A 27,022-nucleotide genomic window follows, 5' to 3' on the forward strand; every position below is an offset into this window, starting at 1 on the left:
CGTCGGATTCGATAATCTAAACTCATAGGAGAACGACCATAAGGTGCCCGAGGCAGCAATAGACCCTTGGAGACAAGTCGTCTGGAAGACGATGTATTGAATCTCGACGCAATTTGAGAGTTCCATCGTCATTAGGCGGCCCTGAACGTCACAATTAACTATCATTTTTGCGTCGGATTCGAAAATCTAGACTTATAAGAGAACGACCATAAAGTGCCCGAGGCAGCATTAGATCCTTGGAGACAAGTCGGCTGGAGGACGATGTATTGGATCGCGACTCAATTTGAGTGTTCTATCGTCATTAGGAGGCCCTGAATGTTACAATTAACTATCAGTTTTTCGTCGGATTCGAAAATCTAGACTCACAGCAGACGAACCATTTGGTGCCCGAGGCAGCAAAATCCCTTTGGAGACAAATCGGCTGGAGGACGATGTATTGAATCTCGACGCAATTTGAGTGTTCCATCGGCATTAGGAGGCCCTGAACGTTAAAATTAACTATCATTTTTGCGTCGGATTCGATAATCTAAACTCACAGGAGAACGACCATAAGGTGCCCGAAGCAGCAACAGACCCTTGGAGACAAGTCCGCTGTAGGCCGATGTATTGAATCTCGACGCAATGTGAGTGTTCCATCGTCATTAGAAGGCCCTGAACGTTACAATTAACTATCATTTTTGCGTCGGATTCGAAAATCTTGACTCACAGGAGAACGACCGTAAGGTGCCCGAGGCAGCAATAGACCCTTGGAGACAAGTTGGCTGGTGGCCGATGTATTGAATCTCGACGCAATTTGAGTGTTCCATCGGCATTAGGAGGCCCTGAATGCTACAATTAACTATCAGTTTTTCGTCGGATTCGAAAATCTAGACTCACAGCAGACGAACCATTTGGTGCCCGAGGCAGCAATATCCCCTTGGAGACAAATCGGCTGGAGGACGATGTATTGAATCCCGACGCAATTTGAGTCTTCTATCGTCATTAGGAGGCGCTGAACGTTACAATTCACTATCATTTTGGCGTCGGATTCGAAAATGTAGACTCACAGGAGAAGGATCATATTGTGCCCGAGACAGCAATATTCCCTTGGAGACAAGTCGGCTGGAGGACGATGTATTGAATCTCGACGCAATTTGAGTGTCCCATCGTCATTAGGAGGCCCTAAACGTTACAATTATCTATCATTTTTGCGTCGGATTCGATAATCTAAACTCACAGGAGAACGACCATAAGGTGCCCGAGGCAGCAATAGACCCATGGTCACAAGTCGGCTGGAGGCCGATGTATTGAATCTCGACGCAATTTGAGTGTTCCATCGTCATTACAAGGCCCTGAACGTTACAATTAACTATCATTTTTGCGTCGGATTCGAAAATCTAGACTCACAGGAGAACGACCATAAGGTGCCCGAGGCAGCAACAGACCCTTGGAGACAAGTCGGCTGGAGGACGATGTATTGAATCTCGACGAAATTTGAGTGTTCCATCGCCATTACAAGGCCCTGAACGTTACAATTAACTATCATTTTTGCGTCGGATTCGAAAATCTAGACTCACAGAAGAACGACCATAAGGTGCCCGAGGCAGCAATAGACCCTTGGAGACAAGCCGGCTGGAGGACGATATATTGGATCGCGACGCAATTTGAGTCTTCTATCGTCATTAGGAGGCGCTGAACGTTACAATTCACTATCATTTTTGTGTCGGATTCGAAAATCTAGACTCACAGGAGAAGGACCATATGGTGCCCGAGGCAGCGATATCCCCTTGCAGACAAGTCGGCTGGAGGCCGATGTATTGAATCTCGACGCAATTTGAGTGTTCCATCGTCATTACAAGGCCCTGAACGTTACAATTAACTATCACTTTTGCGTCGGATTCGAAAATCTAGACACACAGGAGAACGACCGTAAGGTGCCCGAGGCAGCAATAGACCCTTGGAGACAAGTCGGCTGGAGGCCGATGTATTGAATCTCGACGCAATTTGAGAGTTCCATCGTCATTAGGCGGCCCTGAACGTCACAATTAACTATCATTTTTGCGTCGGATTCGAAAATCTAGACTTATAAGAGAACGATCATAATGTGCCCGAGGCAGCATTAGATCCTTGGAGACAAGTCGGCTGGAGGACGATGTATTGGATCGCGACTCAATTTGAGTGTTCTATCGTCATTAGGAGGCCCTGAATGTTACAATTAACTATCAGTTTTTCGTCGGATTCGAAAATCTAGACTCACAGCAGACGAACCATTTGGTGCCCGAGGCAGCAAAATCCCTTTGGAGACAAATCGGCTGGAGGACGATGTATTGAATCTCGACGCAATTTGAGTGTTCCATCGGCATTAGGAGGCCCTGAACGTTACAATTAACTATCATTTTTGCGTCGGATTCGATAATCTAAACTCACAGGAGAACGACCATAAGGTGCCCGAAGCAGCAACAGACCCTTGGAGACAAGTCCGCTGTAGGCCGATGTATTGAATCTCGACGCAATGTGAGTGTTCCATCGTCATTAGAAGGCCCTGAACGTTACAATTAACTATCATTTTTGCGTTGGATACGAAAATCTAGACTCACAGGAGAACGACCATAAGGTGCCCGAGGCAGCAATAGACCCTTGGAGACAAGCCGGCTAGAGGACGATGTATTGAATCTCGACGCATTTTGAGTGTTCCATCGTCATTAGGAGGCCGTAAACGTTACAATTAACTATCATTTTTGCGTCGGATTCGATAATCTAAACTCACAGGAGAACGACCATAAGGTGCCCGAGGCAGCATTAGACCCTTGGAGACAAGTCGGCTGGAGGACGATGTATTGAATCTCGACGCAATTTGAGTGTCCCATCGTCATTACAAGGCCCTAAACGTTACAATTAACTATCATTTTTGCGTCGGATTCGATAATCTAAACTCACAGGAAAACGACCATAAGGTGCCCGAGGCAGCATCACCCTTGGAGACAAGTCGGCGGGAGGCCGATGTATTGAATCTCGACGCAATTTGAGTGTTCCATCGTCATTACATGGCCCTGAACGTTACAATTAACTATCATTTTTGCGACGGATTCGAAAATCTTGACTCACAGGAGAACGACCGTAAGGTGCCCGAGGCAACAATAGACCCTTGGAGACAAGTTGGCTGGTGGCCGATGTATTGAATCTCGACGCATTTTGAGTGTTCCATCGTCATTAGGAGGCCGTAAACGTTACAATTAACTATCATTTTTGCGTCCGATTCGATAATCTAAACTCACAGGAGAACGACCATAAGGTGCCCGAGGCAGCAATATCCCCTTGGAGACAAATCGGCTGGAGGACGATGTATTGAATCCCGACGCAATTTGAGTCTTCTATCGTCATTAGGAGGCGCTGAACGTTACAATTCACTATCATTTTGGCGTCGGATTAGAAAATGTAGACTCACAGGAGAAGGATCATATTGTGCCCGAGACAGCAATATTCCCTTGGAGACAAGTCGGCTGGAGGACGATGTATTGAATCTCGACGCAATTTGAGTGTCCCATCGTCATTAGGAGGCCCTAAACGTTACAATTAACTATCATTTTTGCGTCGGATTCGATAATCTAAACTCACAGGAGAACGACCATAAGGTGCCCGAGGCAGCAATAGACCCATGGACACAAGTCGGCTGGAGGCCGATGTATTGAATCTCGACGCAATTTGAGTGTTCCATCGTCATTACAAGGCCCTGAACGTTACAATTAACTATCATTTTTGCGTCGGATTCGAAAATCTAGACTCACAGGAGAACGACCATAAGGTGCCCGAGGCAGCAATATACCCTTGGAGACAAGTCGGCTGGAGGCCGATGTATTGAATCTCGACGCAATTTGAGTGTTCCATCGGCATTAGGAGGCCCTGAATGCTACAATTAACTATCATTTTTGCGTCGGATTCGAAACTCTAAACTCACAGGAGAACGACCATAAGCTGCCCGAGGCAGCAACAGACCCTTGGAGACAAGTCGGCTGGAGGACGATGTATTGAATCTCGACGAAATTTGAGTGTTCCATCGCCATTACAAGGCCCTGAACGTTACAATTAACTATCATTTTTGCGTCGGATTCGAAAATCTAGACTCACAGAAGAACGACCATAAGGTGCCCGAGGCAGCAATAGACCCTTGGAGACAAGCCGGCTGGAGGACGATATATTGGATCGCGACGCAATTTGAGTCTTCTATCGTCATTAGGAGGCGCTGAACGTTACAATTCACTATCATTTTTGTGTCGGATTCGAAAATCTAGACTCACAGGAGAAGGACCATATGGTGCCCGAGGCAGCGATATCCCCTTGCAGACAAGTCGGCTGGAGGCCGATGTATTGAATCTCGACGCAATTTGAGTGTTCCATCGTCATTACAAGGCCCTGAACGTTACAATTAACTATCATCTTTGCGTCGGATTCGAAAATCTAGACACACAGGAGAACGACCGTAAGGTGCCCGAGGCAGCAATAGACCCTTGGAGACAAGTCGGCTGGAGGCCGATGTATTGAATCTCGACGCAATTTGAGTGTTCCATCGTCATTAGAAGGCCCTGAACGTTACAATTAACTATCATTTTTGCGTCGGATACGAAAATCTAGACACACAGGAGAACGCCCATAAGGTGCCCGAGGCAGCAATAGACCCTTGGAGACAAGTCGGCTGGAGGACGATGTATTGAATCTCGACGCAATTTGAGAGTTCCATCGTCATTAGGCGGCCCTGAACGTTACAATTAACTATCATTTTGGCGTCGGATTCGTAAATCTAGACTTACAAGAGAACGACCATAAAGTGCCCGAGGCAGCATTAGACCCTTGGAGACAAGTCGGCTGGAGGACGATGTATTGGATCGCGACGCAATTTGAGTGTTCCATCGTCACTAGGAGGCCCTGAATGTTACAATTAACTATCAGTTTTTCGTCGGATTCGAAAACCTAGACTCACAGCAGACGAACCATATGGCGCCCGAGGCAGCAATATCCCCTTGGAGACAAATCGGCTGGAGGACGATGTATTGAATCCCGACGCAATTTGAGTCTTCTGTCGTCATTAGGAGGCGCTGAACGTTACAGTTCACTATCATTTTTGCGTCGGATTCGAAAATCTAGACTCACAGCAGACGAACCATTTGGTGCCCGAGGCAGCAATATCCCCTTGGAGACAAATCGGCTGGAGGACGATGTATTGAATCCCGACGCAATTTGAGTCTTCTATCGTCATTAGGAGGCGCTGAACGTTACAATTCACTATCATTTTGGCGTCGGATTCGAAAATGTAGACTCACAGGAGAAGTATCATATTGTGCCCGAGACAGCAATATTCCCTTGGAGACAAGTCGGCTGGAGGACGATGTATTGAATCTCGACGCAATTTGAGTGTCCCATCGTCATTAGGAGGCCCTAAACGTTACAATTAACTATCATTTTTGCGTCGGATTCGATAATCTAAACTCACAGGAGAACGACCATAAGGTGCCCGAGGCAGCAATAGACCCATGGACACAAGTCGGCTGGAGGCCGATGTATTGAATCTCGACGCAATTTGAGTGTTCCATCGTCATTACAAGGCCCTGAACGTTACAATTAACTATCATTTTTGCGTCGGATTCGAAAATCTAGACTCACAGGAGAACGACCATAAGGTGCCCGAGGCAGCAATATACCCTTGGAGACAAGTCGGCTGGAGGCCGATGTATTGAATCTCGACGCAATTTGAGTGTTCCATCGGCATTAGGAGGCCCTGAACGCTACAATTAACTATCATTTTTGCGTCGGATTCGAAACTCTAAACTCACAGGAGAACGACCATAAGCTGCCCGAGGCAGCAACAGACCCTTGGAGACAAGTCGGCTGGAGGACGATGTATTGAATCTCGACGCAATTTGAGTGTCCCATCGTCATTAGGAGGCCCTGAACGTTACAATTAACTATCATTTTTGCGTCGGATTCGATAATCTAAACTCACAGGAGAACGACCATAAGGTGCCCGAGGCAGCAATAGACCCTTGGAGACAAGCCGGCTGGAGGACGATTTATTGGATCGCGACGCAATTTGAGTCTTCTATCGTCATTAGGAGGCGCTGAACGTTACAATTCACTATCATTTTTGTGTCGGATTCGAAAATCTAGACTCACAGGAGAAGGACCATATGGTGCCCGAGGCAGCGATATCCCCTTGGAGACAAGTCGGCTGGAGGCCGATGTATTGAATCTCGACGCAATTTGAGTGTTCCATCGTCATTACAAGGCCCTGAACGTTACAATTAACTATCATTTTTGCGTCGGGTTCGAAAATCTAGACTCACAGGAGAACGACCATAAGTTGCCCGAGGCAGCAATAGACCCTTGGAGACAAGTCGGCTGGAGGACGATGTATTGAATCTCGACGCAATTTGAGTGTTCCATCGTCATTAGGAGGCCCTGAATGTTACAATTAACTATCAGTTTTTCGTCGGATTCGAAAATCTAGACTCACAGCAGACGAACCATTTGGTGCCCGAGGCAGCAAAATCCCTTTGGAGACAAATCGGCTGGAGGACGATGTATTGAATCCCGACGCAATTTGGGTCTTCTATCGTCATTAGGAGGCGCTGAACGTTACAATTCACTATCATTTTTGCGTCGGGTTCGAAAATCTAGACTCACAGGAGAAGGATCATATTGTGCCCGAGACAGCAATATCCCCTTGGAGACAAGTCGGCTGGAGGACGATGTATTGAATCTCGACGCAATTTGAGTGTCCCATCGTCATTAGGAGGCCCTAAACGTTACAATTAACTATCATTTTTGCGTCGGATTCGATAATCTAAGCTCACAGGGGAACGACCATCCGGTGCCCGAGGCAGCAATTGACCGTTGGAGACAAGTCGGCTGGAGGCCGATGTATTGATCTCGACGCAATTTGAGTGTTCCATCGTCATTACAAGGCCCTGAACGTTACAATTAACTATCAGTTTCGCGTCGGATTCAAAAATCTACTCGCAGGAGAAGTTCATACGGTGCTCGAGACAGCAATATCCCCTTGGAGACAAGTCCGCTGGAGGCCGATGTATTGAATCTCGGCGCAATTTGAGTCTTCTATCGTCATTAGGAGGCGCTGAACGTTACAATTCACTATCATTTTTGCGTCGGATTCGAAAATCTAGACTCACAGGAGAAGGATCATATTGTGCCCGAGACAGCAATATCCCCTTGGAGACAAGTCGGCTGGAGGACGATGTATTGAATCTCGACGCAATTTGAGTGTCCTATCGTCATTAGAAGGGCCTGAACGTTACAATTAACTATCATTTATGCGTCGCATTCGAAAATCTACTCACAGGAGAAGTTCATACGGTGCTCGAGACAGCAATATCCCCTTGGAGACAAGTCCGCTGGAGGCCGATGTATTGAATCTCGACGCAATTTGAGAGTTCCATCGGCATTAGGAGGCCATGAACGTTACAATTAACTATCATTTTTGCGTCGGATTCGAAAATCTAGACTTACAAGAGAACGACCATAAGGTGCCCGAGGCAGCATTACACCCTTGGAGACAAGTCGGCTGGAGGACGATGTATTGAATCTCGACGCAATTTGAGAGTTCTATCGTCATCAGGAGGCGATGAACGTTACTATTCACTATCATTTTTGCGTCGGATTCGAAAATCTAGACTCACAGGAGAAGGATCATATGGTGCCCGAGGCAGCAACTGACCCTTGGAGACAAGTCGGCTGGAGGCCGATGTGTTGAATATCGACGCAATTTGAGTGTTCCATCGTCATTACAAGGCCCTGAACCTTACAATTAACTATCATTTTTGGGTCGGATTCGATAATCTAAACTCACAGGAGAACGACCATAAGGTGCCCGAGGCAGCATTAGACCCTTGGAGACAAGTCGGCTGGAGGACGATGTATTGAATCTCGACGCAATTTGAGTGTCCCATCGTCATTACAAGGCCCTAAACGTTACAATTAACTATCATTTTTGCGTCGGATTCGATAATCTAAACTCACAGGAGAACGACCATAAGGTGCCTGAGGCAGCAACACCCTTGCACACAAGTCGGCGGGAGGCCGATGTATTGAATCTCGACGCAATTTGAGTGTTCCATCGTCATTACATGGCCCTGAACGTTACTATTAACTATCATTTTTGCGTCGGATTCGAAAATCTAGACTCACAGGAGAACGACCATAAGGTGCCCGAGGCAGCAATAGACCCTTGGAGACAAGTCGGCTGGTGGCCGATGTATTGAATCTCGACGCAATTTGAGTGTTCCATCGGCATTAGGAGGCCCTGAACGTTACAATTAACTATCATTTTTGCGTCGGATTCGTTAATCTAAACTCACAGGAGAACGACCATAAGGTGCCCGAGGCAGCAATAGACCCATGGAGACAAGTCGGCTGGAGGCCGATGTATTGAATCTCGACGCAATTTGAGTGTTCCATCGTCATTACAAGGCCCTGAACGTTACAAATAACTATCATTTTTGCGTCGGATTCGAAAATCTAGACTCACAGGAGAACGACCATAAGGTGCCCGAGGCGGCAATAGACCCTTGGAGACAAGTCGGCTGGAGGACGATGTATTGGATCGCGACGCAATATGAGTCTTCTATCGTCATTAGGAGGCGCTGAACGTTACAATTCACTATCATTTTTGCGTCGGATTCGAAAATCTAGACTCACAGGAGAAGGACCATGTGGTGCCCGAGGCAGCGATATCCCCTTGGAGACAAGTCGGCTGGAGGCCGATGTATTGAATCTCGACGCAATTTGAGTGTTCCATCGTCATTACAAGGCCCTGAACGTTACAATTAACTATCATTTTTGCGTCGGATTCGAAAATCTAGACTCACAGGAGTAGGACCATGTGGTCATTAGGTCATTAGGAGGCGCTGAACGTTACAATTCACTATCATTTTTGCGTCGGATTCGAAAATCTAGACTCACAGGAGACGGACCATGTGGTGCCCGAGGCAGCGATATCCCCTTGGAGACAAGTCGGCTGGAGGCCGATGTATTGAATCTCGACGCAATTTGAGTGTTCCATCGTCATTACAAGGCCCTGAACGTTACAATTAACTATCATTTTTGCGTCGGATTCGAAAATCTAGACCCACAGGAGAACGACCACAAGGTGCCCGAGGCAGCAATAGACCCTTGGAGACAAGTCGGCTGCAGGCCGATGTATTGAATCTCGACGCAATTTCAGTGTTCCATCGTCATTAGGAGGCGCTGAACGTTACAATTCACTATCATATTTGCGTCGGATTCGAAAATCTAGACTCACAGGAGAAGGACCATGTGGTCATTAGGTCATTAGGAGGCGCTGAACGTTACAATTCACTATCATTTTTGCGTCGGATTCGAAAATCTAGACTCACAGGAGAACGACCATAAGGTGCCCGAGGCAGCTATAGACCCTTGGAGACAAGTCGGTTGGAGGACGATGTATTGGATCGCGACGCAATTTGAGTCTTCTATCGTCATTAGGAGGCGCTGAACGTTACAATTCACTATCATATTTGCGTCGGATTCGAAAATCTAGACTCACAGGAGAACGACCAAATGGTGCCCGAGGCAGCAATAGACCCCTGGTGACAAGTCGGCTGGAGGCCGATGTATTGAATCTCGACGCAATTTGAGTGTTCCATCGTCATTAGAAGGCCCTGAACGTTACAATTAACTATCATTTTTGCGTCGGATACGAAAATCTAGACTCACAGGAGAACGACCATAAGGTGCCCGAGGCAGCAATAGACCCTTGGAGACAAGTCGGCTGGAGGACGATGTATTGAATCTCGACGCAATTTGAGAGTTCCATCAACATTAGGCGGCCCTGAACGTTACAATTAACTATCATTTTGGCGTCGGATTCGTAAATCTACACTTACAAGAGAACGACCATAAAGTGCCGAGGCAGCATTAGACCCTTGGAGACAAGTCGGGTGGAGGACGATGTATTGGATCGCGACGCAATTTGAGTGTTCCATCGTCATTAGGAGGCCCTGAATGTTGCAATTAACTATCAGTTTTTCGTCGGATTCGAAAATCTAGACTCACAGCAGACGAACCATTTGGTGCCCGAGGCAGCAATATCCCCTTGGAGACAAATCGGCTGGAGAACGATGTTTTGAATCCCGACGCAATTTGAGTCTTCTATCGTCATTAGGAGGCGCTGAACGTTACAATTCACTATCATTTTTGCGTCGGATTCGAAAATCTAGACTCACAGGACAAGGATCATATTGTGCCCGAGACAGCAATATCCCCTTGGAGACAAGTCGGCTGGAGGACGATGTATTGAATCTCGACGCAATTTGAGTGTCCCATCGTCATTGGGAGGCCCTAAACGTTACAATTAACTATCATTTTTGCGTCGGATTCGATAATCTAAACTCACAGGGGAACGACCATACGTTGCCCGAGGCAGCTATTGACCCTTGGAGTCAAGTCGGTTGGAGGACGATGTATTGGATCGCGACGCAAAATGAGTGTTCCATCGTCATTAGGAGGCCCTGAATGTTACAATTAACTATCAGTTTTTCGTCGGATTCGAAAATCTAAACTCACAGGAGAACAACCATAAGGTACCAGAGGCAGCAATAGACCGTTGGAGACAAGTCGGCTGGAGGACGATGTATTGGATCGCGACGCAATTTGAGTCTTCTATCGTCATTAGGTGGCGCTGAACGTTACAATTCACTATCATTTTTGCGTCGGATTCGAAAATCTAGACTCACAGGAGAAGGACCATGTGGTCATTAGGTCATTAGGAGGCGCTGAATCTCGACGCAATTTGAGTGTTCCATCGGCATTAGGAGGCCCTGAACGTTACAATTAACTATCATTTTTGCGACGGATTCGATAATCTAAACTCACAGGAGAACGACCATAAGCTGCCCGAGGCAGCAACAGACCCATGAAGACAAGTCGGCTGGAGGACGATGTATTGAATCTCGACGCAATTTGAGTGTTCCATCGGCATTAGGAGGCCCTGAACGTTAAAATTAACTATAATTTTTGCGTCGGATTCGATAATCTAAACTCACAGGAGAGCGACCATAAGGTGCCCGAGGCAGCAACAGACCCTTGGAGACAAGTCGGCTGGAGGCCGATGTATTGAATCTCGACGCAATTTGAGTGTTCCATCGTCATTAGGAGGCCCTGAACGTTACAATTAACTATCCTTTTAGCGTCGGATTCGAAAATCTAGACTCACAGGAGAACGACCGTAAGGTGCCCGAGGCAGCAATAGACCCCTGGTGACAAGTCGGCTGAAGGCCGATGTATTGAATCTCGACGCAATTTGAGTGTTCCATCGTCATTAGAAGGCCCTGAACGTTACAATTAACTATCATTTTTGCGTCGGATACGAAAATCTAGACTCACAGGAGAACGACCATAAGGTGCCCGAGGCAGCAATAGACCCTTGGAGACAAGTCGGCTGGAGGACGATGTATTGAATCTCGACGCAATTTGAGAGTTCCATCATTATTAGGCGGCCCTGAACGTTACAATTAACTATCAATTTGGCGTCGGATTCGTAAATCTAGACTTACAAGAGAACGACCATAAAGTGCCCGAGGCAGCATTAGACCTTTGGAGACAAGTCGGCTGGATGGCGATGTATTGGATCGCGACGCAATTTGAGTGTTCCATCGTCATTAGGAGGCCCTAAATGTTACAATTAACTATCAGTTTTTCGTCGGATTCGAAAATCTAGACTCACAGCAGACGAACCATTTGGTTTTCGAGTCAGCAATATCCCCTTGGAGACAAATCGGCTGAAGGACGATGTATTGAATCCTGACGCAAATTGAGTCTTCTATCGTCATCAGGAGGCGCTGAACGTTACAATTCACTATAATTTTTGCGTCGGATTCGAAAATCTAGACTCACAGGAGAACGACAATAAGGTGCCCGAGGCAGCTATAGACCCTTGGAGACAAGTCGGCTGGAGGCCGATGTATTGAATCTCGACGCAATTTGAGTGTTCCATCGGCATTAGGAGGCCCTGAACGTTAAAATTAACTATCATTTTTGCGTCGGATTCGATAATCTAAACTCACACGAGAACGACCATAAGGTGCCCGAGGCAGCAATAGACCCTTGGAGACAAGTCGGCTGGAGGCCGATGTATTGAATCTCGACGCAATTTGAGTGTTCCATCGTCAGTAGAAGGCCCTGAACGTTACAATTAACTATCATTTTTGCGTCGGATTCGAAAATCTAGACTCACAGGAGAACGACCATAAGGTGCCCGAGGCAGCAATAGACCCCTGGTGACAAGTCGGCTGGAGGCCGATGTATCGAATCTCGACGCAATTTGAATGTTCCATCGTCATTACAAGGCCCTGAACCTTACAATTAACTATCAGTTTCGCGTCGGATTCGAAAATCTACTCACAGGAGAAGTTCATACGGTGCTCGAGACAGCAATATACCCGTTGGAGACAAATCGGCTGGAGGACGATGTATTGAATCTCGACGCTAATTGAATCTTCTATCGTCATTAGGAGGCGCTGAACGTTACAATTCACTATCATTTTTGCGTCGGATTCGAAAATCTAGACTCACAGGAGAAGGATCATATTGTGCCCGAGACAGCAATATCCCCTTGGAGACAAGTCGGCTGGAGGACGATGTATTGAATCTCGACGCAATTTGAGTATTCCATCGTCATAACAAGGCCCTGAACGTTACAATTAACTATCATTTTTGCGTCGGATTCGAAAATCTAGACTCACAGGAGAAGGACCATGTGGTCATTAGGTCATTAGGAGGCGCTGAACGTTATAATTCACTATCATTTTTGCGTCGGATTCGAAAATCTAGACTCACAGGAGACGGACCATGTGGTGCCCGAGGCAGCGATATCCCCTTGGAGACAAGTCGGCTGGAGGCCGATGTATTGAATCTCGACGCAATTTGAGTGTTCCATCGTCATTACAAGGCCCTGAACGTTACAATTATCTATCATTTTTGCGTCGGATTCGAAAATCTAGACTCACAGGAGAACGACCACAAGGTGCCCGAGGCAGCAATAGACCCTTGGAGGCAAGTCGGCTGGAGGACGATGTATTGGATCGCGACGCAATTTGAGTCTTCTATCGTCATTAGGTGGCGCTGAACGTTACAATTCACTATCATTTTTGCGTCGGATTCGAAAATCTAGACTCACAGGAGAAGGACCATGTGGTCATTAGGTCATTAGGAGGCGCTGAATCTCGACGCAATTTGAGTGTTCCATCGGCATTAGGAGGCCCTGAACGTTACAATTAACTATCATTTTTGCGACGGATTCGATAATCTAAACTCACAGGAGAACGACCATAAGCTGCCCGAGGCAGCAGCAGACCCATGAAGACAAGTCGGCTGGAGGAAGATGTATTGAATCTCGACGCAATTTGAGTGTTCCATCGGCATTAGGAGGCCCTGAACGTTAAAATTAACTATAATTTTTGCGTCGGATTCGATAATCTAAACTCACAGGAGAACGACCATAAGGTGCCCGAGGCAGCAACAGACCCTTGGAGACAAGTCGGCTGGAGGCCGATGTATTGAATCACGAGGCAATTTGAGTGTTCCATCGTCATTAGGAGGCCCTGAACGTTACAATTAACTATCATTTTAGCGTCGGATTCGAAAATCTAGACTCACAGGAGAACGACCGTAAGGTGCCCGAGGCAGCAATAGACCCCTGGTGACAAGTCGGCTGGAGGACGATGTATTGAATCTCGACGCAATTTGAGAGTTCCATCATTATTAGGCGGCCCTGAACGTTACAATTAACTATCAATTTGGCGTCGGATTCGTAAATCTAGACTTACAAGAGAACGACCATAAAGTGCCCGAGGCAGCATTAGACCTTTGGAGACAAGTCGGCTGGATGGCGATGTATTGGATCGCGACGCAATTTGAGTGTTCCATCGTCATTAGGAGGCCCTAAATGTTACAATTAACTATCAGTTTTTCGTCGGATTCGAAAATCTAGACTCACAGCAGACGAACCATTTGGTTTTCGAGTCAGCAATATCCCCTTGGAGACAAATCGGCTGAAGGACGATGTATTGAATCCTGACGCAAATTGAGTCTTCTATCGTCATCAGGAGGCGCTGAACGTTACAATTCACTATAATTTTTGCGTCGGATTCGAAAATCTAGACTCACAGGAGAACGACAATAAGGTGCCCGAGGCAGCAATAGACCCTTGGAGACAAGTCGGCTGGAGGCCGATGTATTGAATCTCGACGCAATTTGAGTGTTCCATCGGCATTAGGAGGCCCTGAACGTTAAAATTAACTATCATTTTTGCGTCGGATTCGATAATCTAAACTCACACGAGAACGACCATAAGGTGCCCGAGGCAGCAATAGACCCCTGGTGACAAGTCGGCTGGAGGCCGATGTATCGAATCTCGACGCAATTTGAATGTTCCATCGTCATTACAAGGCCCTGAACCTTACAATTAACTATCAGTTTCGCGTCGGATTCGAAAATCTACTCACAGGAGAAGTTCATACGGTGCTCGAGACAGCAATATACCCCTTGGAGACAAATCGGCTGGAGGACGATGTATTGAATCTCGACGCTAATTGAATCTTCTATCGTCATTAGGAGGCGCTGAACGTTACAATTCACTATCATTTTTGCGTCGGATTCGAAAATCTAGACTCACAGGAGAAGGATCATATTGTGCCCGAGACAGCAATATCCCCTTGGAGACAAGTCGGCTGGAGGACGATGTATTGAATCTCGACGCAATTTGAGTGTTCCATCGTCATAACAAGGCCCTGAACGTTACAATTAACTATCATTTTTGCGTCGGATTCGAAAATCTAGACTCACAGGAGAAGGACCATGTGGTCATTAGGTCATTAGGAGGCGCTGAACGTTATAATTCACTATCATTTTTGCGTCGGATTCGAAAATCTACACTCACAGGAGACGGACCATGTGGTGCCCGAGGCAGCGATATCCCCTTGGAGACAAGTCGGCTGGAGGCCGATGTATTGAATCTCGACGCAATTTGAGTGTTCCATCGTCATTACAAGGCCCTGAACGTTACAATTATCTATCATTTTTGCGTCGGATTCGAAAATCTAGACTCACAGGAGAACGACCACAAGGTGCCCGAGGCAGCAATAGACCCTTGGAGACAAGTCGGCTGCAGGCCGATGTATTGAATCTCGACGCAATTTGAGTGTTCCATCGTCATTAGGAGGCGCTGAACGTTACAATTCACTATCATATTTGCGTCGGATTCGAAAATCTAGACTCACAGGAGAACGACCATATGGTGCCCGAGGCAGCAATAGACCCTTGGAGACAAGTCGGCTACAGGCCGATGTATTGAATCTCGAAGCAATTTGAGTGTTCCATCGGCATTAGAAGGCCCTGAACGTTACAATTAACTATCATTTATGCGTCGGATTCGAAAATCTAGACTCACAGGAGAACGACCATACGGTGCCCGAGGCAGCAATAGACCCCTGGTGACAAGTCGGCTGGAGGCCGATGTATTGAATCTCGACGCAATTTGAGTGTTCCATCGTCATTAGAAGGCCCTGAACGTTACAATTAAGTATCATTTTTGCGTCGGATACGAAAATCTAGACTCACAGGAGAACAACCATAAGGAGCCCGAGGCAGCAATAGACCCTTGGAGACAAGTCGACTGGAGGACGATGTATTGAATCTCGACGCAATTTGAGAGTTCCATCATCATAAGGCGGCCCTGAACGTTACAATTAACTATCATTCTTGCGTCGGATTCGTAAATCTACACTTACAAGAGAACGACCATAAAGTGCCTGAGGCAGCATTAGACCCTTGGAGACAAGTCGGCTGGAGGACGATGTATTGGATCGCGACGCAATTTGAGTGTTCCATCGTCATTAGGAGGCCCTGAATGTTGCAATTAACTATCAGTTTTTCGTCGGATTCGAAAATCTAGACTCACAGCAGACGAACCATTTGGTGCCCGAGGCAGCAATATCCCCTTGGAGACAAATCGGCTGGAGAACGATGTATTGAATCCCGACGCAATTTAAGTCTTCTATCGTCATTAGGAGGCGCTGAACGTTACAATTCACTATAATTTTTGCGTCGGATTCGAAAATCTAGACTCACAGGACAAGGATCATATTGTGCCCGAGACAGCAATATCCCCTTGGAGACAAGTCGGCTGGAGGACGATTTATTGAATCTCGACGCAATTTGAGTGTCCCATCGTCATTGGGAGGCCCTAAACGTTACAATTAACTACCATTTTTGCGTCGGATTCGATAATCTAAACTCACAGGGGAACGACCATACGGTGCCCGAGGCAGCTATTGACCCTTGGAGTCAAGTCGGTTGGAGGACGATGTATTGGATCGCGACGCAAAATGAGTGTTCCATCGTCATTAGGAGGCCCTGAATGTTACAATTAACTATCAGTTTTTCGTCGGAATCGATAATCTAAACTCACAGGAGCACGACCATACGGTGCCCGAGGCAGCAACAGACCCTTGGAGACAAGTCGGCTGGAGGACGATGTATTGAATCTCGACGCAATTTGAGTGTTCCATCGTCATTACAAGGCCCTGAACGTTACAATTAACTATCATTTTTGCGTCGGATTCGAAAATCTAGACTCACAGGAGAACGACCATAAAGTGCCCGAGGCAGCATTAGACCCTTGGAGACAAGTCGGCTGGAGGACGATGTATTGGATCGCGACGCAATTTGAGTCTTCTATCGTCATTAGGTGGCGCTGAACGTTACAATTCACTATCATTTTTGCGTCGGATTCGAAAATCTAGACTCACAGGAGAAGGACCATGTGGTCATTAGGTCATTAGGAGGCGCTGAATCTCGACGCAATTTGAGTGTTCATTCGGCATTAGGAGGCCCTGAACGTTACAATTAACTATCATTTTTGCGACGGATTCGATAATCTAAACTCACAGGAGAACGACCATAAGCTGCCCGAGGCAGCAACAGACCCATGGAGACAAGTCGGCTGGAGGACGATGTATTGAATCTCGACGCAATTTGAGTGTTCCATCGGCATTAGGAGGCCCTGAACGTTAAAATTAACTATCATTTTTGCGTCGGATTCGATAATCTAAACTCACAGGAGAGCGACCATAAGGTGCCCGAGGCAGCAATAGACCCTTGGAGACAAGTCGGCTGGAGGCCGATGTATTGAATCTCGACGCAATTTGAGTGTTCCATTGTCATTACAAGGCCCTGAACGTTACAATTAACTATCATTTTTGCGTCGGATTCGAAAATCTAGACTCACAGGAGAACGACCATAAGGTGCCCGAGGCAGCAATAGACCCCTGGTGACAAGTCGGCTGGAGGCCGATGTATCGAATCTAAACGCAATTTGAGTGTTCCATCGTCATTACAAGGCCCTGAACCTTACAATTAACTATCAGTTTCGCGTCGGATTCGAAAATCTACTCACAGGAGAAGTTCATACGGTGCTCGAGACAGCAATATACCCCTTGGAGACAAATCGGCTGGAGGACGATGTATTGAATCTCGACGCAAATTGAATCTTCTATCGTCATTAGGAGGCGCTGAACGTTACAATTCACAATCATTTTTGCGTCGCATTCGAAAATCTAGACTCACAGGAGAAAGATCATATTGTGCCCGAGACAGCAATATCCCCTTGGAGACAAGTCGGCTGGAGGCCGATGTATTGAATCTCAACACAATTTGAGTGTTCCATCGTCATTACAAGGCCCTGAACGTTACAATTAACTATCATTTTTGCGTCGGATTCGAAAATCTAGACTGACAGGAGAACGACCATAAGGTGCCCGAGGCAGCAATAGACCCTTGGAGACAAGTCGGCTGCAGGCCGATGCATTGAATCTCGACGCAATTTGAGTGTTCCATCGTCATTAGGAGGAGCTGAACGTTACAATTCACTATCATATCTGCGTTGGATTCGAAAATCTAGACTCACAGGAGAAGGACCATGTGGTCATTAGGTCATTAGGAGGCGCTGAACGTTACAATTCACTATCATTTTTGCGTCGGATTCGAAAATCTAGACTCACAGAAGACGGACCATGTGGTGCCCGAGGCAGCGATATCCCCTTGGAGACAAGTCGGCTGGAGGCCGATGTATTGAATCTCGACGCAATTTGAGTGTTCCATCGTCATTACAAGGCCCTGAACGTTACAATTAATTATCATTTTTGCGTCGGATTCGAAAATCTAGACTCACAGGAGAACGACCATAAGGTGCCCGAGGCAGCAATAGACCCTTGGAGACAAGTCGGCTGCAGGCCGATGTATTGAATCTCGACGCAATTTGAGTGTTCCATCGGCATTAGAAGGCCCTTAACGTTACAATTAACTATCATTTTGGCGTCGGATTCGAGAATCTAGACTCACAGGAGAACGACCATAAGGTGCTCGAGTCAGCAATAGACCCCTGGTGACAAGTCGGCTGGAGGCCGATGTATTGAATCTCGACGCAATTTGAGTGTTCCATCGGCATTAGGAGGCCCTGAACGTTACAATTAACTATCATTTTTGCGTCGTGTTCGAAAATCTAGACTCACAGGAGAACGACCATAAGTTGCCCGAGGCAGCAATAGACCCTTGGAGACAAGTCGGCTGGTGGACGATGTATTGAATCTCGACGCAATTTGAGTGTTCCATCGTCATTACAAGGCCCTGAATGTTACAATTAACTATCAGTTTTTCGTCGGATTCGAAAATCTAAACTCACAGGAGAACGACCATAAGGTACCCGAGGCAGCAATAGACCGTTGGAGACAAGTGGGATGGAGGCCAATGTATTGAATCTCGACGCAATTTGAGTGTTCCATCGTCATTACAAGGCCCTGAACCTTACAATTAACTATCAGTTTCGCGTCGGATTCGAAAATCTACTCACAGGAGAAGTTCATACGGTGCTCGAGACAGCAATATACCCCTTGGAGACAAATCGGCTGGAGGACGATGTCTTGAATCTCGACGCAATTTGAATCTTCTATCGTCATTAGGAGGCGCTGAACGTTACAATTCACTATCAGTTTTGCGTCGGATTCGAAAATCTAGACTCACAGGAGAAAGATCATATTGTGCCCGAGACAGCAATATCCCCTTGGAGACAAGTCGGCTGGAGGACGATGTATTGAATCTTGACGCAATTCGAGTGTTCCATCGTCATTACAAGGCCCTGAACGTTACAATTAACTATCATTTTTGCGTCGGATTCGAAAATCTAGACTCACAGGAGAACGACCATAAGGTGCCCGAGGCAGCAATAGACCCTTGGAGACAAGTCGGCTGGAGGACGATGTATTGGATCGCGACGCAATTTGAGTCTTCTATCGTCAATAGGTGGCGCTGAACGTTACAATTCACTATCATTTTTGCGTCGGATTCGAAAATCTAGACTCACAGGAGAAGGACCATGTCGTCATTAGGTCATTAGGAGGCGCTGAATCTCGACGCAATTTGAGTGTTCCATCGGCATTAGGAGGCCTTGAACGTTACAATTAACTATCATTTTTGCGTCCGATTCGATAATCTAAACTCACAGGAGAACGACCATAAGCTGCCCGAGGCAGCAACAGACCCATGGAGACAAGTCGGCTGGAGGACGATGTATTGAATCTCGACGCAATTTGAGTGTTCCATCGTCATTACAAGGCCCTGAACGTTACAATTAACTATCATTTTTGCGTCGGATTCGAAAATCTAGACTCACAGGAGAACGACCATAAGGTGCCCGAGGCAGCAATAGACCCTTGGAGACAAGTCGGCTGGAGGACGATGTATTGAATCTCGACGCAATTTGAGTGTTCCATCGTCATTACAAGGCCCTCAACGTTACAATTAACTATCATTTTTGCGTCGGATTCGTAAATCTAGACTTACAAGAGATCGACCATAAAGTGCCCGAGGCAGCATTAGACCCTTGGAGACAAGTCGGCTAGAGGACGATGTATTGGATCGCGACGCAATTTGAGTGTTCCATCGTCATTAGGAGGCCCTGAATGTTACAATTAACTATCAGTTTTTCGTCGGATTCGAAAATCTAGACTCACAGCAGACGAACCATTTGGTGCCCGAGGCAGCAATATCCCCTTGGAGACAAATCGGCTGGAGGGCGATGTATTGAATCCCGACGCAATTTGAGTCTTCTATCGTCATTATGAGGCGCTGAACGTTACAATTCACTATCATTTTAGCGTCGGATAAGAAAATCTAGACTCACAGGAGAACGGCCGTAAGGTGCCCGAGGCAGCAATAGACCCTTGGAGACAAGTCGGCTGCAGGCTGATGTATTGAATATCGATGCAATTTGAGTGTTCCATCGTCATTACAAGGCCCTGAACGTTACAATTAACTATCATTTTGGCGTCGGATTCGATAATCTAAACTCACAGGAGAACGACCATAAGGTGCCCGAGGGAGCAATAGACCCGTGGAGACAAGTCGGCTGGAGGCCGATGTATTGAATCTCGACGCAATTTGAGTGTTCCATCGTCATTACAAGGCCCTGAACGTTACAATTAACTATCATTTTTGCGTCGGATTCGAAAATCTAGACTCACAGGAGAACGACCATAAGGTGCCCGAGGCAGCAATAGACCCTTGGAGACAAGTCGGCTGGAGGACGATGTATTGGATCGCGACGCAATTTGAGTCTTCTATCGTCATTAGGAGGCGCTGAACGTTACAATTCACTATCATTTTTGCGTCGGATTCGAAAATCTAGACTCACAGGAGAAGGACCATGTGGTGCCCGAGGCAGCGATATCCCCTTGGAGACAAGTCGGCTGGAGGCCGATGTATTGAATCTCGACGCAATTTGAGTGTTCCGTCGTCATTAGAAGGCCTTGAACGTTACAATTAACTATCATTTTTGCGTCGGATTCGAAAATCTAGACTCACAGGATGACGACCATAAGTTGCCCGAGGCAGCAATAGACCCTTGGAGACAAGTCGGCTGGAGGACGATGTATTGAATCTCGACGCAATTTGAGAGTTCCATCGTCATTAGGCGGCCCTGAACGTTACAATTAACTATCATTTTTGCGTCGGATTCGAAAATCTAGACTTACAAGAGAACGACCATAAAGTGCCCGAGGCAGCATTAGACTCTTGGAGACAAGTCGGCTGGAGGATGATGTATTGGATCGCGACGCAATTTGAGTGTTCCATCGTCATTAGGAGGCCCTGAATGTTACAATTAACTATCAGTTTTTCGTCGGATTCGAAAATCTAGACTCACAGCAGACGAACCATTTGGTGCCCGAGGCAGCAATATCCCCTTGGAGACAAATCGGCTGGAGGACGATGTATTGAATCTCGACGCAGTTTGAGTCTTCTATCGTCATTAGGAGGCGCTGAACGTTACAGTTCACTATCATTTTTGCGTCGGATTCGAAAATCTAGACTCACAGGAGAAGGATCATATTCTGCCCGAGACAGCAATTTCCCCTTGGAGACAAGTCGGCTGGAGGACGATGTATTGAATCTCGACGCAATTTGAGTGTCCCATCGTCATTAGGAGGCCCTAAACGTTACAATTAAGCTATCATTTTTGCGTCGGATTCGATAATCTAAACTCACAGGAGAACGACCATATGGTGCCCGAGGCAGCAATAGACCCTTGGAGACAAGTCGGCTGGAGGCCGATGTATTGAATCTCGACGCAATTTGAGTGTTCCATCGGCATTAGGAGGCCCTAAACGTTACAATTAAGCTATCATGTTTGCGTCGGATTCGATAATCTAAACTCACAGGAGAACGACCATATGGTGCCCGAGGCAGCAATAGAGCCTTGGAGACAAGTCGGCTGGAGGCCGATGTATTTAATCTCGACGCAATTTGAGCGTTCCATTGGCATTACAAGGCCCTGAACGTTACAATTAACTATCATTTTTGCGTCGGATTCGATAATCTAAACTCACAGGAGAACGACCATAAGGTGCCCGAGGCAGCAATAGACCCGTGGAGACAAGTCGGCTGGAGGCCGATGTATTGAATCTCGACGCAATTTGAGTGTTCCATCGTCATTACAAGGCCCTGAACGTTACAATTCACTATCATTTTTGCGTCGGATTCGAAAGTCTAGACTCACAGGAGAAGGACCATGTGGTGCCCGAGGCAGCGAAATCCCCTTGGAGACAAGTCGGCTGGAGGCCGATGTATTGAATCTCGACGCAATTTGAGTGTTCCATCGTCATTAGAAGGCACTGAACGTTACAATTAACTATCATTTTTGCGTCGGATTCGAAAATCTAGACACACAGGAGAACGACCATAAGGTGCCCGAGGCAGCAATAGACCCTTGGAGACAAGTCGGCTGGAAGACGATGTATTGAATCTCGACGCAATTTGAGAGTTCCATCGTCATTAGGCGGCCCTGAACGTTACAATTAACTATCATTTTTGCGTCGGATTCGAAAATCTAGACTTACAAGAGAACGACCATAAAGTGCCCGAGGCAGCATTAGACTCTTGGAGACAAGTCGGCTGGAGGATGATGTATTGGATCGCGACGCAATTTGAGTGTTCCATCGTCATTAGGAGGCCCTGAATGTTACAATTAACTATCAGTTTTTCGTCGGATTCGAAAATCTAGACTCACAGCAGACGAACCATTTGGTGCCCGAGGCAGCAATATCCCCTTGGAGACAAATCGGCTGGAGGACGATGTATTGAATCCCGACGCAATTTGAGTCTTCAGTCGTCCTTAGGAGGCGCTGAACGTTACAATTCACTATCAGTTTTGCGTCGGATTCGAAAATCTAGACTCACAGGAGAAGGACCATGTGGTGCCCGAGGCAGCGATATCCCCTTGGAGACAAGTCGGCTGGAGGCCGATGTATTGAATCTCGACGCAATTTGAGTGTTCCATCGGCATTAGGAGGCCCTGAACGTTTCAATTAACTATCATTTTTGCGTCGGATTCGAAAATCTAGACTCACAGGAGAACGACCATAAGGTGCCCGAGGCAGCAATAGACACTTGGAGACGAGTCGGCTGGAGGCCGATGTATTGAATCTCGAAGCAATTTGAGTGTTCCATCGGCATTACGAGGCCCTGAACGTTGCAATTAACTATCATTTTTGCGTCGGATTCGATAATCTAAACTCACAGGAGACCGACCATAAGGTGCCCGAGGCAGCAATAGACCCGTGGAGACAAGTCGGCTGGAGGCCGATGTATTGAATCTCGACGCAATTTGAGTGTTCCATCGTCATTAGAAGGCCCTGAACGTTACAATTAACTATCATTTTTGCGTCGGATTCGAAAATCTAGACTCACAGGAGAACGACCATAAGGTGCCCGAGGCAGCAATAGACCCTTGGAGACAAGTCGGCTGGAGGCCAATGTATTGAATCTCGACGCAATTTGAGTGTTCCATCGTCATTAGAAGGCCCTGGACGTTACAATTAACTATCATTTTTGCGTCGGATTCGAAAATCTAGACTCAGAGGAGAACGACCATAAGGTGCCCGAGGCAGCAATAGACCCTTGGAGACAACTCGGCTGGAGGGCGATGTATTGAATCTCGACGCAATTTGAGAGTTCCATCGTCATTAGGCGGCCCTGAACGTTACAATTAACTATCATTTTTGCGTCGGATTCCATACTCTAAACTCACAGGAGAACGACCACAAGGGGCCCGAGGCAGCAACAGACCCTTGGAGACAAGTCGGCGGGAGGCCGATGTATTGAATCTCGACGCAATTTGAGTGTTCCATCGTCATTACAAGGCCCTGAACGTTACAATTAACTATCATTTTTCTGTCGGATTCGAAAATCTAGACTCACAGGAGAACGACCATAAGGTGCCCGAGGCAGCAATAGACCCTTGGAGACGAGTCGGCTGGAGGCCGATGTATTGAATCTCGACGCAATTTGAGAGTTCCATCGTCATTAGGCGGCCCTGAACGTTACAATTAACCATCATTTTTGCGTCGGATTCGAAAATCTAGACTTACAAGAGAACGACCATAAAGTGCCCGAGGCAGCATTAGACTCTTGGGGACAAGTCGGCTGGAGGATGATGTATTGGATCGCGACGCAATTTGAGTGTTCCATCGTCATTAGGAGGCCCGGAATGTTTCAATTAACTATCAGTTTTTCGTCGGATTCGAAAATCTAGACTCTCAGCAGACGAACCATTTGGTGCCCGAGGCAGCAATATCCCCTTGGAGACAAATCGGCTGGAGGACGGTGTATTGAATCTGGACGCAATTTGAGTCTTCTATCGTCATTAGGAGGCGCTGAACGTTACAATTCACTATCATTTTTGCGTCGGATTCGAAAATCTAGACTCAGAGGAGAAGGATCATATTGTGCCCGAGACAGCAATATCCCCTTGGAGACAAGTCGGCCGGAGGACGATGTATTGAATCTCGACGCAATTTGAGTGTCCCATCGTCATTAGGAGGCCCTAAACGTTACAATTAAGCTATTATTTTTGCGTCGGATTCGATAATCTAAACTCACAGGAGAATGACCATACGGTGCCCGAGGCAGCAATAGACCCGTGGAGACAAGTCGGCTGGAGGCCGATGTATTGAATATCGATGCAATTTGAGTGTTCCATCGTCATTACAAGGCCCTAAACGTTACAATTAACTATCATTTTTGCGTCGGATTCGAAAATCTAGACTCACAGGAGTTAGACCATAAGGTGCCCGAGGCAGCAATAGACCCTAGGAGACAAGTCGGCTGCAGGCCGATGTATTGAATCTCGACGCAATTTGAGTGTTCCATCGGCATTAGGAGGCCCTGAACGTTACAATTAACTATCATTTTTGCGTCGGATTCGATAATCTAAACTCACAGGAGAACGACCATAAGCTGCCCGAGGCAGCAACAGACCCTTGGAGACAAGTCGGCTGGAGGACGATGTATTGAATCTCGACGCAATTTGAGTGTTCCATCGACATTACAAGGCCCTGAACGTTACAATTAACTATCATTTTTGCGTCGGATTCGAAAATCTAGACTCACAGGAGAACGACCATAAGGTGCCCGAGGCAGCAATAGACCCTTGGAGACAAGTCGGCTGGAGGACGATGTATTGGATCGCGACGCAATTTGAGTCTTCTATCGTCAGTAGGAGGCGCTGAACGTTACAATTCACTATCATTTTTGCGACTGATTCGAAAATCTAGACTCACAGGAGAACGATCATAAGGTGCCCGAGGCAGCATTAGGCCCTTGGAGACAAGTCGGCTGGAGGAGGATGTATTGAATCTCGACGCAATTTGAGTGTTCCATCGTCATTACAAGGCCCTGAACGTTACAATTAACTTTCATTTTTGCGTCGGATTCGAAAATCTAGACTCACAGGAGAACGACCATAAGGTGCCCGAGGCAGCAAAAGACCCTTGGAGACAAGTCGGCTGGAGGCCGATGTGTTGAATCTCGACGCAATTTGAGTGTTCCATCGGCATTAGGAGACCCTGAACGTTACAATTAACTATCATTTTTGCGTCGGATTCGATAATCTAAACTCACAGGAGAACGACCATAAGGTGCCCGAGGCAGCAACAGACCTTTGGAGACAAGTCGGCTGGAGGACGATGTATTGGATCGCGACGCAATTTGAGTCTTCTATCGTCATTAGGAGGCGCTGAACGTTACAATTCACTATCATTTTTGCGTCGGATTCGAAAATCTAGACTCACAGGAGAAGGACCATGTGGTGCCCGAGGCAGCAATATCCCCTTGGAGACAAGTAAGCTGGAGGCCGATGTATTGAATCTCGACGCAATTTGAGTGTTCCATCGTCATTAGAAGGCCCTGAACGTTACAATTCACTATCATTTTAGCGTCGGATTCCAAAATCTAGACTCACAGGAGAAGGATCATATTGTGCCCGAGACAGCAATATCCCCCTGGAGAGAAGTCGGCTGGAGGACGATGTATTGAATCTCGACGCAATTTGAGTGTCCCATCGTCATTAGGAGGCCCTAAACATTACAATTAACTATCATTTTGGCGTCGGATTCGAAAATCTAAACTCACAGGGGAACGACCATACGGTGCCCGAGGCAGCTATTGACCCTTGGAGACAAGTCGGTTGGAGGACGATGTATTGGATCGCGACGCAAAATGAGTGTTCATCGTCATAACGAGGCCCTGAATGTTACAATTAACTATCAGTTTTTCGTCGGATTCGAAAATCTAATCTCACAGGAGAACGACCATAAGGTGCCCGAGGCAGCAATAGACCCTTATAGACAAGTCGGCTGGAGGCCGATGTATTGAATCTCGACGCAATTTGAGTGTTCCATCGTCATTACAAGGCCCTGAACCTTACAATTAACTATCAGTTTCGCGTCGGATTCGAAAATCTACTCACAGGAGAAGTTCATACGGTGCTCGATACAGCAATATACCCCTTGGAGACAAATCGGCTGGAGGACGATGTATTGAATCTCGACGCAATTTGAGTGTCCCATCGTCATTAGGAGGCGCTGAACGTTAGAATTAACTATCATTTTTGCGTCGGATTCGAAACTCTAGACTAACAGGAGAAAGATCATATTGTGTTCGAGACAGCAATATCCCGTTGGAGACAAGTCGGCTCGAGGACGATGTATTGAATCTCGACGCAATTTGAGTGTCCCATCGTCATTAGGAGGCCCTAAACGTTACAATTAAGTATCATTTTTGCGTCGGATTCGATAATCTAAACTCACAGGAGAACGACCATAAGGTGCCCGAGGCAGCAACAGACCCTTGGAGACAAGTCGGCTGGAGGCCGATGTATTGAATCTCGACGCAATTTGAGTGTTACATCGGCATTAGGAGGCCCTAAACGTTACAATTAAGCTATCATGTTTGCGTCGGATTCGATAATCTAAACTCACAGGAGAACGACCATAAGGTGCCCGAGGCAGCAATAGACCCGTGGAGACAAGTCGGCTGGAGGCCGATGTATTGAATCTCGACGCAATTTGAGTGTTCCATCGTCATTACAAGGCCCTGAACGTTACAATTCACTATCATTTTTGCGTCG

The sequence above is a fragment of the Schistocerca serialis genome, chromosome 10, assembly GCF_023864345.2.
Source record: "Schistocerca serialis cubense isolate TAMUIC-IGC-003099 chromosome 10, iqSchSeri2.2, whole genome shotgun sequence".
In the NCBI taxonomy this organism is placed as follows: domain Eukaryota; kingdom Metazoa; phylum Arthropoda; class Insecta; order Orthoptera; family Acrididae; genus Schistocerca; species Schistocerca serialis.